Source organism: Pyxicephalus adspersus, chromosome 5 (genome assembly GCF_032062135.1).
Source record: "Pyxicephalus adspersus chromosome 5, UCB_Pads_2.0, whole genome shotgun sequence".
NCBI classification, from domain to species: Eukaryota; Metazoa; Chordata; class Amphibia; order Anura; family Pyxicephalidae; genus Pyxicephalus; species Pyxicephalus adspersus.
In genome coordinates this window covers 44,902,879-44,915,762 of record NC_092862.1, presented here as the reverse complement: position 1 = coordinate 44,915,762, position 12,884 = coordinate 44,902,879, and the positions used below count along the sequence as shown (strand labels likewise).

Below are 12,884 nucleotides of genomic sequence, written 5' to 3'. Positions count from 1 at the left end.
AAGTTTGGCCTGCATATGGCCAGCTTTCCAGACCATGTGCATAGTTCAGCGTACAACAAGCCATAGACTCATGTATATATGTAAATATCTTTTAGTACATTTTATTGGCCGTCAGCCAATTCTATTAAGCAAATTCCCCCTATATACAATATAAATGGGGAAAAAACTGTCTGCCTGGACTAGCACTGTATGAAGGAAGGAAGGAAAGGACTCATTCATATATCTTGAAATAAACAATTGTTGGGAGGATGGTTCTTTGTTTTCTTTGTCAGGAACACACAACAAGAAAGTTATATATGCCAGATAGGACATTTGTTTCTCAAAATGCCAGGCTTCATTTTTTCTCCCCAGCATTTACCTTCCTATCTGCCTTTATGCTTCTCTGGTCACATACGTTCACTGGTACTCTGAATCCACTTTTTAATATTGGTCTTCCATTAAGCTGTTTATCTTCCAGTGAAAAGTATATAAAGAGCAGAATTACAGTGTCTAATCCCCCAAAATGTGAAAATGGAATATTCTGTATTACAGTCAACAAGTCTTTGAAGGGAAACTTTAGTTCTGCATTTCTAATTTGCAAGAATGCAGGATTTTTATTGCAGAAGGACAGGCGAGGTCCCCTCAGCAATAAAACATGCTTACCTGCCTGCTTACCATCCTCTTCTCCAAGTACACTGGGCTGCACATACTGAGCTTTGTGCAAAATGCTGGGATATGCATGTATTGACATGTATGGGATTGGCTTTCTAAAATATCATTTTAGATACCACTTACCACATACCACTGAACATCCTCATTTTCTATATTAGATTTAGAAAACACCATTACATGCTGGACTGGCCAATGCCAAACTCAGCCCCATGCCAGGAGAACTGCACTTATTTATTGAATCGTTAAAGTGACAATCCCTATACAATGGCTCGCTTTATTTTAAAATACATACCACAAATACTTACCTGCAGCAACGTTTACATAATGTCACATTCACTGGTTAATAAGATATTGTTTCTTGTTTTATGTAATTAGATTTTACAACATTAGAATTATAGATATACATATATACTTTATGATAATGAAAGCAGATGGACTATCATCCTAAAAATGGCTGCACCCTGATTGTCATAATTAGCTCCCATTCCTTCCCACCACTCCACTTGACCAGTACTTGGTACATTCTGGCATGGGCAAGCATTGGTCCTGTAAAGCATACAAAATTCCCATTTTTCTCATTTGTTAGTGTTGGTTCTTGGTAATTGGCATGCAAATGAATGAGGGAAAGTATTAGCTGTTGGTGAGGCTGCCATTAGAATACATCTGTTGCTTTCCATGCATGTGCAAAGAACAGGTACACTTTTAGGATCATATTCCACCAAAATATGGTAATTATAAACACCTCATAAGAGTAGTAAAAATAATCCTAGGTTTATAATGCTAGGCCAAAAGACAAACCCCTATTTGTGCAAGAAGCTAATCTTTTCTCAAAGAACATTTTTATTGCCGTCCCATTCAAAATGGCTGCAGCATTGTCACAACAATGATAGCATTCACATCTAATATTTTAATTGCAAGCTGCCATATTACTGAGTTAAGTCTCACCTGTTATGTTAGGATAGAGTAAAGAGGCTACTAATCTTTCCTTTCACTTTACTAATACTGTCACAGGATCCAGTAGCTACCATTGCCAAGTCGTTGCTCTAGCAGAGTTTAGCATTCATGTTGGTCTAACAATAAAGCCAGTGTGCTAGGTGCTGAGAGGCTTAATTTATATCCTTGTGTATAAATAAAATCTGTTTAACCGCTGTCACACCTAATAACTTTCAATAACAAAACCGCAGGTGACAAGTCTTTTGTAATGAATTCCAGCCTAGCTGTATGCCAGAGCATCACTCCGCTTCCTGTGCAAGATTTCTGCTTGTGTTAGCTGGGTGCCTGGGCATCAGCCAACAATTGTGTTGCAAGGTACATTATCTGTCTATAAAATTGTGACAGGGCTTATTTCAGTGTCAGTCACTTTTATAGAACGAGACTGCTCCCATTTATTAGCACACTCAGAGAAAACCGCCTTTGCTTTTAGTGGAATATAGTCTATCGGAAAAGGTTTACATGAATGACCAAAAATTGGACATGCAAAAAAGAATTTAGTCTGGGAATATTCAGGATCTCAAAACATTCTTTGTTACGCCACAAGCAAAACAAAGGCTGGACATCAAGACACTGATTTATCTCAGTAGAGTAATGAAATGGTAAAATATTTCAAAAGTAAACTGTCTACAATTTTCTAAGTTTAGATTGTCATCAGGGGAGGAATAGAGCCAACATTTTCAATGTGGATACTGATGAAAAGTAATAGATGTGCTTTTCCACCAATTAAATTCATATTCAATATATTTTACAGTTGCCAGGAAAAGTCAACATGTGTCTTAAACTGAGTACACACTTGCAATAATTATCGTTGGAAACAAAAAAGTGCACAACGAACGAGAATTGTCGCTGGAAACAAACGACCATCCCGGTGGATACGATCGTTGACTATCTATTGTGTGTACTGATCGTTTAGTGATCGTGGATGGTTCTGCAGTACACTTTCTCCTTTACATGTCACTTCCTGCATCGTTCAAACGATCGTATTTAGCGTGTGTACATTATTGGTGGATTATATTTGAATGATCGTATTGTTACAACATGTACAGAATTGTGCACAATACAATCATTTAAAATAATGGTGCATAATCATTAGTCGTTCGTTTTCTAACGATAATTATTGCAAGTGTGTACCTAGCTTTAGGTGACAAGATCTTTCTTTTTCAGGGCTGTGTGAAAAACAAAAACAAATTCAGGACCAAGTTGTAACAACACAGAGGTAAGTGCTTCTGGTAAATCTGTAGTTTCAGCAATTGTAGCAGCTGAAATGGTTCACACCAGGGATGCCTAACAGGTGGATCAGGATCTACCAGTAGATCGCAAAGGCAACACGAATAGTGCGGAGCTCTGCCTTTCAAAATAAACTCTACTGCGCACAGGAGTTATTAAGTCCAAGTTTGTATTGTTAGTAGATCATTTTAACTTGGTCAAATTTAAAAGTAGCTCACAAGCCAAAAAAGTGTGGGAACCCCTGTTTTACACAAAGCACATTATAGTCACCCTTGAAGCTAGTTGGCTTTTCCTGGCGATAGCAAATAAAGTTTTTTATTCTGTACTTTATTGGCGGAGTGATGCTTATATTACAAGTTTTTTTACAAGTATCTCCAAGAACTGCCTTGGTTTGAGTTCATGTTAAATAGAGCTGCCTTCTAGCGAACCTCAGCACTGATTTTAGAGGGACACTTATTGCAGAGACAACTGTCTACGTGTAGCTTATCCCACTTTGGAATATTCCATCACTTGTTTTTGTAAACCTTCTTTATCATATCAAAAATAAAAAAAAAAAGTTTTGTTTATATAACTTAAAATGTAAGATTTATCATGCTAAAATTAAAATCTGACATTAATCTACAGAGCGTGTGTTAAGGTGCGTACACACTTCCAATTTTTATCGTTCCAATGGAACGACGAATGATCGATTGGGCAAAAAATCGTTTGTAAAAAAGTAACCAACGACGCCGACGAACGAGGAAAGTCGCTGGAAACGAACGACCGGACCGACGGATCGGATTGGACGACGATCGTTGAGCATCGTTCGTGTGTACGGTCGTTCGTTGATCGTCCATGTTCAGAGCATGCGTGATGAACGAACGTCCGTTCACTTTCCTGTCGTGCACATAGTTCCTCTATCGCTCAAACGATCGTATCTATTGTGTGTACAATATCTACGAACGATCGTGTCGTTAACTCTATGTGCAGGATCGGTGCTATACGATCGTTCGTATATATCGTGCATGAACGTTCGTCATTCGTTTTCCAACGATAATAATTGGAAGTGTGTATGTAGCTTTACAGTTGCTGGTATAAAATATGCTATTGTTTGTTTAGCACAGTAAGTGGATTCAGCAGGTATTTATCATAATCTCTAGTCCAGGGATCCCTAATTCCAGTCCTCAAGGGTCAGAATCCACATTGATTATTAGAATTGTTTAAACAGACTGCAGTCACTGATCTAAGGTATTAATAGTAAGAAACTGACTATATATGTGGGCTGGGCTAGGACTTTAGACTGTATTAAGACAAATGACTGTGGTAGTGATATTAGATTGTGAATCTCCTTGAGGGATAGCTAGTGACATGACCATGGACCTTGTAAAGCGCTGAGTAATATGTATAATAATACTGGCTAATATTAACAGTATTGGCCATACAAAAATCTTAGCTGGTATATGGCCCTCAGTGATTTAAGTCAGAAAATCCACACCATGTTTATTTTTGTTTACTTCACCAACCATTTAAGTGGATCAACACTTTGTAAATGCAAATTCATGCTTTCTGTTCCTAAAAACAACAAACTTAATATATAACCACAGACCTCAGAAGTGCATGCATGATTTAGTCATTACTTTTTCTTATGAGAGATCATTTGAAAACAATTTGTTTGTATTGCACAGACGTGCATGTTTGGCCTACGACAATGGAAGTGGTGGGGACCTGTTTCCAGTTTACCACAAGCATAGGCGAAGTTGATTGGTCAAGAAAGTCCAGCTATTTTTGTCGAAGTGAATAATTTAAATGGAAAACGCTATCTCTGGCTTCCACATTAGAGCCCAAAGCTCGGGATTGTAGAAGTTCTTGATATCAAGGTGATGACTTCAGTAGTCAGACTACTGGTGCAGTGAGGCTTTGGGTGTGGGGGACAGATTTAGTTAAGTGGAGAAAAATATCAGCTGCTGAAGGAAGGAGAGATTTGTTAAGTTTTTCTCCTAACTTATCTATCCTTAAAATGAACACTTTAGAGATTGAAGTAGGAAGGGTACCCACTCTAAGGGTAAATATTAGTTTTACTCAGAGTTCAGCTAGTGTTAACAGAAAATAATGTTACATCATATTTGGAGCCTACTTCCACTATAACAATCTTATCAATGTAATAATAACACTTTTATAACAAAAGTTTGTGAAAGCGCTAATAAACTTTTCTTTTTTACTTTTGGTTTGTTACATTTCTGTTATATCTATTTAAAAGGTAAAAAATGTTTTTAAAACAACTGCAAAGCATCCTTTAGCTCCTCCAAAAGCCGAACTTGCACGCTTTCCACACACAGTGAATCCTGTGCTGCCTTAATTTCATCTTCTTTCTTGAGAGTCTCTGTTATGTCCCGGCCACCATCTTCATTCTTCCAGGTTCCTGATGATGTTGTTTAATCTCGCTCGGTCGGGAGACATGTCTTCATGTGTCTTAGGTGACAAGATCTTTCTTTTTCAGGGTTGTGTGTAAACAAAATCAAATTCAGGACCAAGTTGTAACAATACAGGGGTAAGTGCTTCTGGTAAATCTGTAATTTCAGCAATTGTAGCAGCTGAAATGGTTTACACCAGGGGTACCCAACAGGTGGATCCCAATCTACCAGTAGATCACAAAGGCAACCTGAGTAGATCGTGGAGCCCTGCCTTTCAGAATAAACTCTACCGTGCACAGGAGTTATTAAGTCCAAGTTTTTATTGTTAGTAGATCATTTTGACTTGGATATTTTAAAAGTAGCTTGCAAGCCAAAAAAGTGTTGGCACCCCTGGTTTACACAAAGCACGTTATAGTCACCCTTGAAACTAGTTGGCTTTTCCTGGTGAATGCAAATAAAGTTTTTTATTCTGTACTTTATTGGCGGAGTGATGCTTATATTACTAATCCCGCTCGGTCGGGTGACATGTCTTCTGTCAGGGCCTCCAAATGTAAACAGTCGAGTGGCAATCATACTCTGTACATACATGAGATCATGCGCTTGGTCATTTACAATTGAGTAACACTCCTGACAATGAAGTACCCAATCATGGGCATGCACAGAAGGAGCAGCCCGCAGTCCTGGCATATGTGACGTAAGTTTACCAAGAGTTTGCTGGTTTCCACTTCAGGCCAGGCAAATAATAAACAATTTAAAAGAAATAGAAAAATATTATTATGTAAAAGGGAAAGCAACCCTGTTAAATATTGTTAAATAATGTTTACTTTTTTTATGACAGGCCTACTTTAAGGAATGTGTGTGCACACCTAAAATAGAAGAATTGATGGTGACTTATAAATCTGTGCACTTCCATCATGATCACCTGAAGGATACATTAGAAAAAAAACTTTAAAAATTATTTGTAATGGCTTGCTGTACACACTGCTCAAGTAGAAGTACTAATATAAATAGGAGGAATACATTTACAACAATTTATTTTTTACAGATGTTCTGTAGTAACATTTTAAGGCACATTGGTTTTAATTATTATGTGCCATTGTGGGGTAGTTTTCAGTGGTCTCAGAACTCAGTTCATAGTTCACCTGGTTTATTTGTCTTGTTTGAACATTATGCACACTGTTACTACTTAACAACCATGAGCTGTCACTGCTTTCACATTAGCAAAGGTGACAGTGATGAATTGAAACAGTGATTCTAAGGGAGCCATATCACAGAATGGACAATAAAGTTTATTTAGGCACCAAGCAGATAAAGGTTCCTCTGCACTCTGATGGGATGCTGCAAACATTCCTTGAAATAGCCCTCATTCTCTTCCAGGACTGGCTGATAAGAAACAAACACTCCAATTTACTAACCAACTCATTTAATACAGTACCAGAGTGCATATATTTGTATTGTGTTATAATAATCTGTAGCTGCTTCACCTGCATTGACCCACTATTTGTGTGTGGTTATTTATTCATTTTACAGATATCTGGGGGGGGGACCCCAAATAGATAAGTATTTTCTAAGTTTTGAACTCTCGAGGAATAAAATAACTGATAATAAATAAGTAATAATATTAACTGATGATAATACAGTTAAACCAGTTACATTTACTGTACAAAGATTTAAAATAACTACAGGTATCTGCACCTTTTAAGTTATATACATTGTCATCAGGAGATGGTTGGTGATGGTAGCACTTCCCAGAACTAATGTACAAAAGAAAAATCCTACATAAAACAAAGACCTGGACGAAACTTTTTATGTACTGACCACTTTTACTTGACTTTATTGGATGAGATTGTTATTGCACATGGTTGCATGACTTCTTTATTTTAATGGAGGTGATGTAGCTGAAAGGAAAGCATGTTATATGTAGGAATTCTGCCAATTAAGTTTCTATGATCAGAGACAATGGCAGGTCCTGATACCATAAAGGAAGAACAGATATTTTCCTTGTCTTGTGTAAAACCAACCATAGTAATTATTTTCTAAAGCAGAGTTATGTGTAAGCCAGTCAGAAACAATGAACCATTAGCTGATTTCAATCAATAAATGGTGGATGCTGCAGGTTACTGATTTTGTCTAGTTCAGTAAGGCTTACATGTGTTTTAAAAATCATCACATATACAAACCAATGTTTAACACCAGTGATCATAATCTTTTAGCATTTAATATTATTTCTAATAAGGTTTCTATGCTATATTGACTTCTACCAAACATGGCAAATAGATGTCCTGTGATTCCTCATAATGTTTCATCTACTTAAGCTACGTACACACTTCCAATTATTATCGTTGGAAAAAGAACGACGAACGTTCATGCACGATATATACGACCGATCGTATAGCACCGATAGTCCATAGTCGTGTCACTAACTGTCCCTCAAAGGAGCTCACAATCTAATGTCCCTACCATAGTCATATGTGATTAATGTAGCCTAAGGTCAATTGTTAGGGAGAAGCCAATTAACCTAAATGCATGTTTTTGGGATGTGGGAGGAAACCCACGCAGACACGGGGAGAACCTGCAAACTCCATGCAGATAATGTCCTGGCTGGGGAACAAACCTGGGACCTAGCGCTGCAAAGGCCAGAGTGCTAACCCCTGAGCCACCGTGCTGCCCAACTAACCTGGTTGGGAACTTTTATGATATAAAGTCTTTAGTATTGGGATAATTCAGCATTTTCTATTAGAGAGCATAATCAATTCCTATATAAATTGCCTCTTTGAGGGTTGAGCAGCCTGATCTATACAGACATCAAGTTTGGGAAGTACTGTTGAACCAGCAGTTGAGTAACACATCATTGTAACTATTGCATACCTTCAGACCTTTGGAGATCAGGAAAATAAACACTTTTAGGAACAAAGTTTAAAGACAAATAACACACCCCTATCGTTCCCACATTTTGTGGACCATAAAAAGTGAATGCAGTGAATAAGATCAACCAAAAAATGCTTTTTTTTTCAAAACTGTGTTCCCTATATAATAAATTTTAATATATCAAATAAAATAATTTAGAGGCTGAATGAAAGGTTTTGTGTAAATTAACACTTTTTAATAATTAAATAATACATTTTATGTAGAGTTGTATTTATCCACTTAAAGGGCCAGACAACCGGGGAGGAGAAAGGGACTTGCATCTGAAGGAGGAATAGTCCCTCCAATCAGATATAGTTGTGAATTATGTTGTTGTACAACTGTGGTCTGAATTTGTTTTAGGGATTGGTACAGCATATTTTTTTTTCATTTAATATATTGCAATTATTGCTAGTTGTAAAGGGTGCACCACAAGTCAGCTGGATGCAATTGCCAAAACATTTTATTTTAACTATTTTCAAAGCTGAAAGTTTAGGGTTTGCATTTTTATAATATTGTGTTTGTTGTATTTATATTTTTATTTAATTTAGAATGTTTCAACATATAATGTAGTAGTGAACAATAAAAGTATATGTGACCAGTCTTTTTGGGCAACAAATAGTATTTAATTTGAAGAAAATGGAGGGTACTGATTGTTAGAGTAAATACATTGTGATGATCAGACACAAAACCTTAATGGGCATTACTGCTTGATTTGTCACTGAGGATTCAGCTACAAGAAATTCTTCTTTTATGATACCAACAAATGCACCCTTACTTTATTGTAAAAGTCAGGTTTTCAGCTCCTTTTATTTTTATTGCATGTCTAAACTATGCTGTAATTGGTGCTGGGCCATTAAAGGGTTGCCAGAAGGAGAAAGTAAACAGCCCACATACCAACAAAAGGAATTGTAAAGCAGTGTGCTTTATGGAGGTTATATTATATGTGAGACCTGGCAAACACAACTAAGCCTAACATACTTTTAATCTCTAGCTGGTGACTAGAATGGAGGGGACATAAAGGTTAGAGATGAAAACTGCGACTGGAGCCTTGAGGTTGAAGATAAACAAATGTGCCTGGTGAGAGTGACCAGTGGTGGGTCAAGCTAAAGGTTACTTGGAGGTCAGGCTGACCTGGAGAAACAAACGAGGATAGACAGCAACTTCTCACTGTACAAGCAGAGGGCAGTGCAGGCTTCGGAGACCATTGTAGTATTCTCATTATGGTTTATGGTAAAAATAATAATGAAATGAACTCGCTTAAAGTGATATACAAGTGAAATATAAAATATATTTTGCATTTTTTCAAACGGACGAGTAGAGTGCTTTCCAGAAGTCAACCTCACATAGAAACTTTATCAGCAATCATTAATATTAATAATTTTCACATTTAATGTTCCAGAGCTGTGTAATATATTGGTTCTATATAAATACTGTTTATTAGTAATAATAACCATGATTTATATAGTGCCAACATAATAAGCAGAACTGTACATTAAATAGGGGTTGTAAATGACAGACAGTGACACAGGAGAAGCGGACCCTGCCCAAAAGAGCTTACAATCTAGGGAGAAGGGTAAGTAACACTTCCATATGAATATTACTACACAGTATTTATAAAGCCCTACACAAAGTCCATAGTCATGTCATTAGGTGTCCCTCGAAATGGGCTCACAATCAAATGTCCCTACATCAGACATTTGTCTTAATACAGTCTATGGTCAATTTTAGGGGGAAGCCAATAACTTCATGTGTGGAATCTGGAATACCCGGAAGAAGCGCATGCAAACACAGGGAGAACCTGCAAACTCTATGCAGATAGTGTCCTAGCCAGGAATCGCACCTGGAACCTAGCGCTGCAAAGGCCCGAGTACTAATCTCTGAACCACTATGAGTAGTGAGGGTTTTAAGAGACAGGAGTCGGGTAGACAAGTTTGAAAAGATGGATCCAAATAGGACCATTCCAGAGAGTCAGGGTAGCCCTAGAAAGTTCTTGGAGCCGTACATGTCACGAGGTAAGTCATGAGGAAGTGAGGTGAAGAAGTCATTAGTAGGTCATTGGAGGAGTGAAGAGAGTGGCTAGTGGAGTATATATATATATTTATATATATACATAAAAACACAATGGAAAGGACAATGCAAAAACCATAAAGGCCACTAAATATACATTATAATATGCTTTCTATAAACTGAGAGAGATTCAGTAAAGTTACAGAAAATGCTTAAAATGAAATTTGAATATTTGGCAGTGATGGAAAAAAGTTGAATCTGCTAATATGTTGTTTAGTAATCAAACCGATTTAATTTTATCCAAATAAAAAAATCACACTTACCTTTATTTCCGCAGATGCCTCAATCGCGCTGGAGCTTTCCTCAATCGTATCCTGCGCTGTTCTGGAATTTTTCTTCGTCCTGGCACAGAGGAGGTGCCGGGGAACCACAATAAAAACAATAATTTTACTTTGTATAAAAGGGCTATTTATCTTTGAGTCATAGTCCTAAAATGTGCATTTTAACATGTGCGCTGGTCTGGCAGTAAAACGTATATTGTGAACACATATTTCATTTTGATTAGGACATGTTAAATATTTTTCAAATTAAGCAGTTTTAAACCGATAGCCAAAACTTTCTCCATATGATGTGAATGAGGGCTAAGGTAGATTCAAAGAGAACATTCATCCTTTTACAAGCAGAAGTTAGACAGATCAAGTCAACTATAATCCAGCATAGATATTTCTGTCTATACCTGGCATGATGTCTGTTATTTAATACTTAAATCAGCTTTATTTTCCTTTGTGCCACTCTTTTAGTAAGCCATAAATAAACAGGTATACCTTTGTTTATGAACTTCTTAGCTAAAGAGGTAGCTGAAAATCATTATGGTATGACTCTCTAGCTTAGGATACCTAGATGGTTTTCTCTTTAGAGCTTAGGAAGGTTGCCAGGATGAATTAAATGTGCTTGTATATACGATCAGTGCACTTCTTATCATATAATGCCCTTTCCTGCTTCAGTTAATCATCCCTAAATGTCCCTAAAGTGCATTAACATCACATTTAGACCAATGAAACAAACACTTTATGGTACATTTTTATTCAATATATTTTCACAAGGAATTGCAGAGTAATTAAAGAATATATATGGCCAAAAATGATACAAATAAAATAAAAACTTATTTTTCATATTTTATCCTAGTGCAAGTACAAAAAATGTGTGATCTGCCTTAAATCCAATGAGCTCCCAACTTCCCGTTTGAACTGACATCACAGCCTGATTTATTACAGCTCTACAAGACTACTGAAGATAGACTGAATTGGATCTGGTCGAGGATGAAAACATTTGCAAATGTTTTTTTAAGAAAGCCTTTCAAAGCATGCCGGATCACCCAGGTTCACCCATGATAATCTATCTTCTCCAGGCTGGGAAAGCTTTAATAAATCAGGCCCAGTGTCCTTTCTGCACTGAAAAACCAAGCAGTGCTGTTAGCCTTGTTCAGTTCTGTTTTGCTGGACTATAGAATACCTTTCCCTACTTTTCGAGTTCCATTAACAAGTAAAGGAGATATTCTGGGTGAGAGCTGGGCAGGCTACATTTGAGCTGCTATGACTTTGTCATTTTTTGTTCTGTATTTTATGTATACATTTACAGAAATGTTACTGATCTCTTTTTCCTGGGGATATTATGCCAATTGTGAACTATGTTACTCTTCTTTTTATTGATCACATGAATATTCTTGTTTTTTCACACATAACCAGAATTGGAATGATCCTAATTCCATATTGTGATAAAATATCGGGACGAAAAATCAAGAACAAAATAAAAAGACATTAAAGTGAATGATTGCCCCTACCTCCATCCCTTACAGTAGCTTTAAAAACACTGACATTGTGGCTGTTCTAGACCCACCATTTACAAAGTGGGGGAGGCTCGCTGATCCAAAACACCTCTTTTTAGTCCTTTCAAGCCTGATGGCCAAGGTTCAAAGACCATAAATATTTTTATTTTGTTTTTTAAATGGCATCCTGACAGATTAAAAAAAAATTGACATGGTAAATTTCATGCTAATAAAAAAGGTCCTGGAAAATCCAAGACATTAATGCCTAAAAGGTTGTAAGTCATTTTTCTTTTTGCCCCTTCTTCTATTCTGTCACTTGAACATACAGAATATGTCTAAACTGTGTATATGTTACACTTACCAACAACACAGGATTTGGGTTTTTCAGAGGATCAAAGGGAGAACAATGCAGAGGAAAGCAAGTGTATATTCCCACAGATTTATAATTTGCCTAGCCGAACTGGCCAACATTTCCTTTAAAACTTCCTGATTAGGCAGACTCTTTTCATTTACTATCACCAGCATGGTGGGAAATGGCATTACTTATTACTGACAAGCAATGGATCAGTGAAGAGCTGATAAGAGAAGGATAACATTTATTTCTGGATTGCTGTAATTTTGAACCACCAGAAGAGCCAAACATTCAACAGTATTGGTGGCGAGCTGTACAGGGGAACATACCAAAACAAATATACAATTATAATAATCTATATGAATATAAATAAGTAATAATTAAAAATTTAAGCTGAAGGCAGCACAACCAGAAAGTTGCAGAAAGTTGTAGCTGTGGAATGGGGCTGGAGACAATAGGGCCTGCCATGTAAACCCAGGACGGAGATCCCTTGTGTAATAATGAAACTGCTGAAAGTCCAAATTAAGTACCT

The 12,884-nt window shown here is 36.9% G+C and overlaps 1 long non-coding RNA gene across 1 annotated transcript; it reads left to right on the top strand.

Annotated features, from left to right (window-relative positions):
- The first annotated feature begins 303 nt into the window (after positions 1–303).
- On the top strand, positions 304–12,572 carry LOC140330844 (uncharacterized). The gene is made up of 3 exons (XR_011920810.1): positions 304–1,959; positions 2,809–2,860; positions 10,513–12,572. It is a non-coding gene; the product is annotated as an uncharacterized lncRNA (long non-coding RNA).
- The last annotated feature ends 312 nt before the right edge of the window (positions 12,573–12,884 follow it).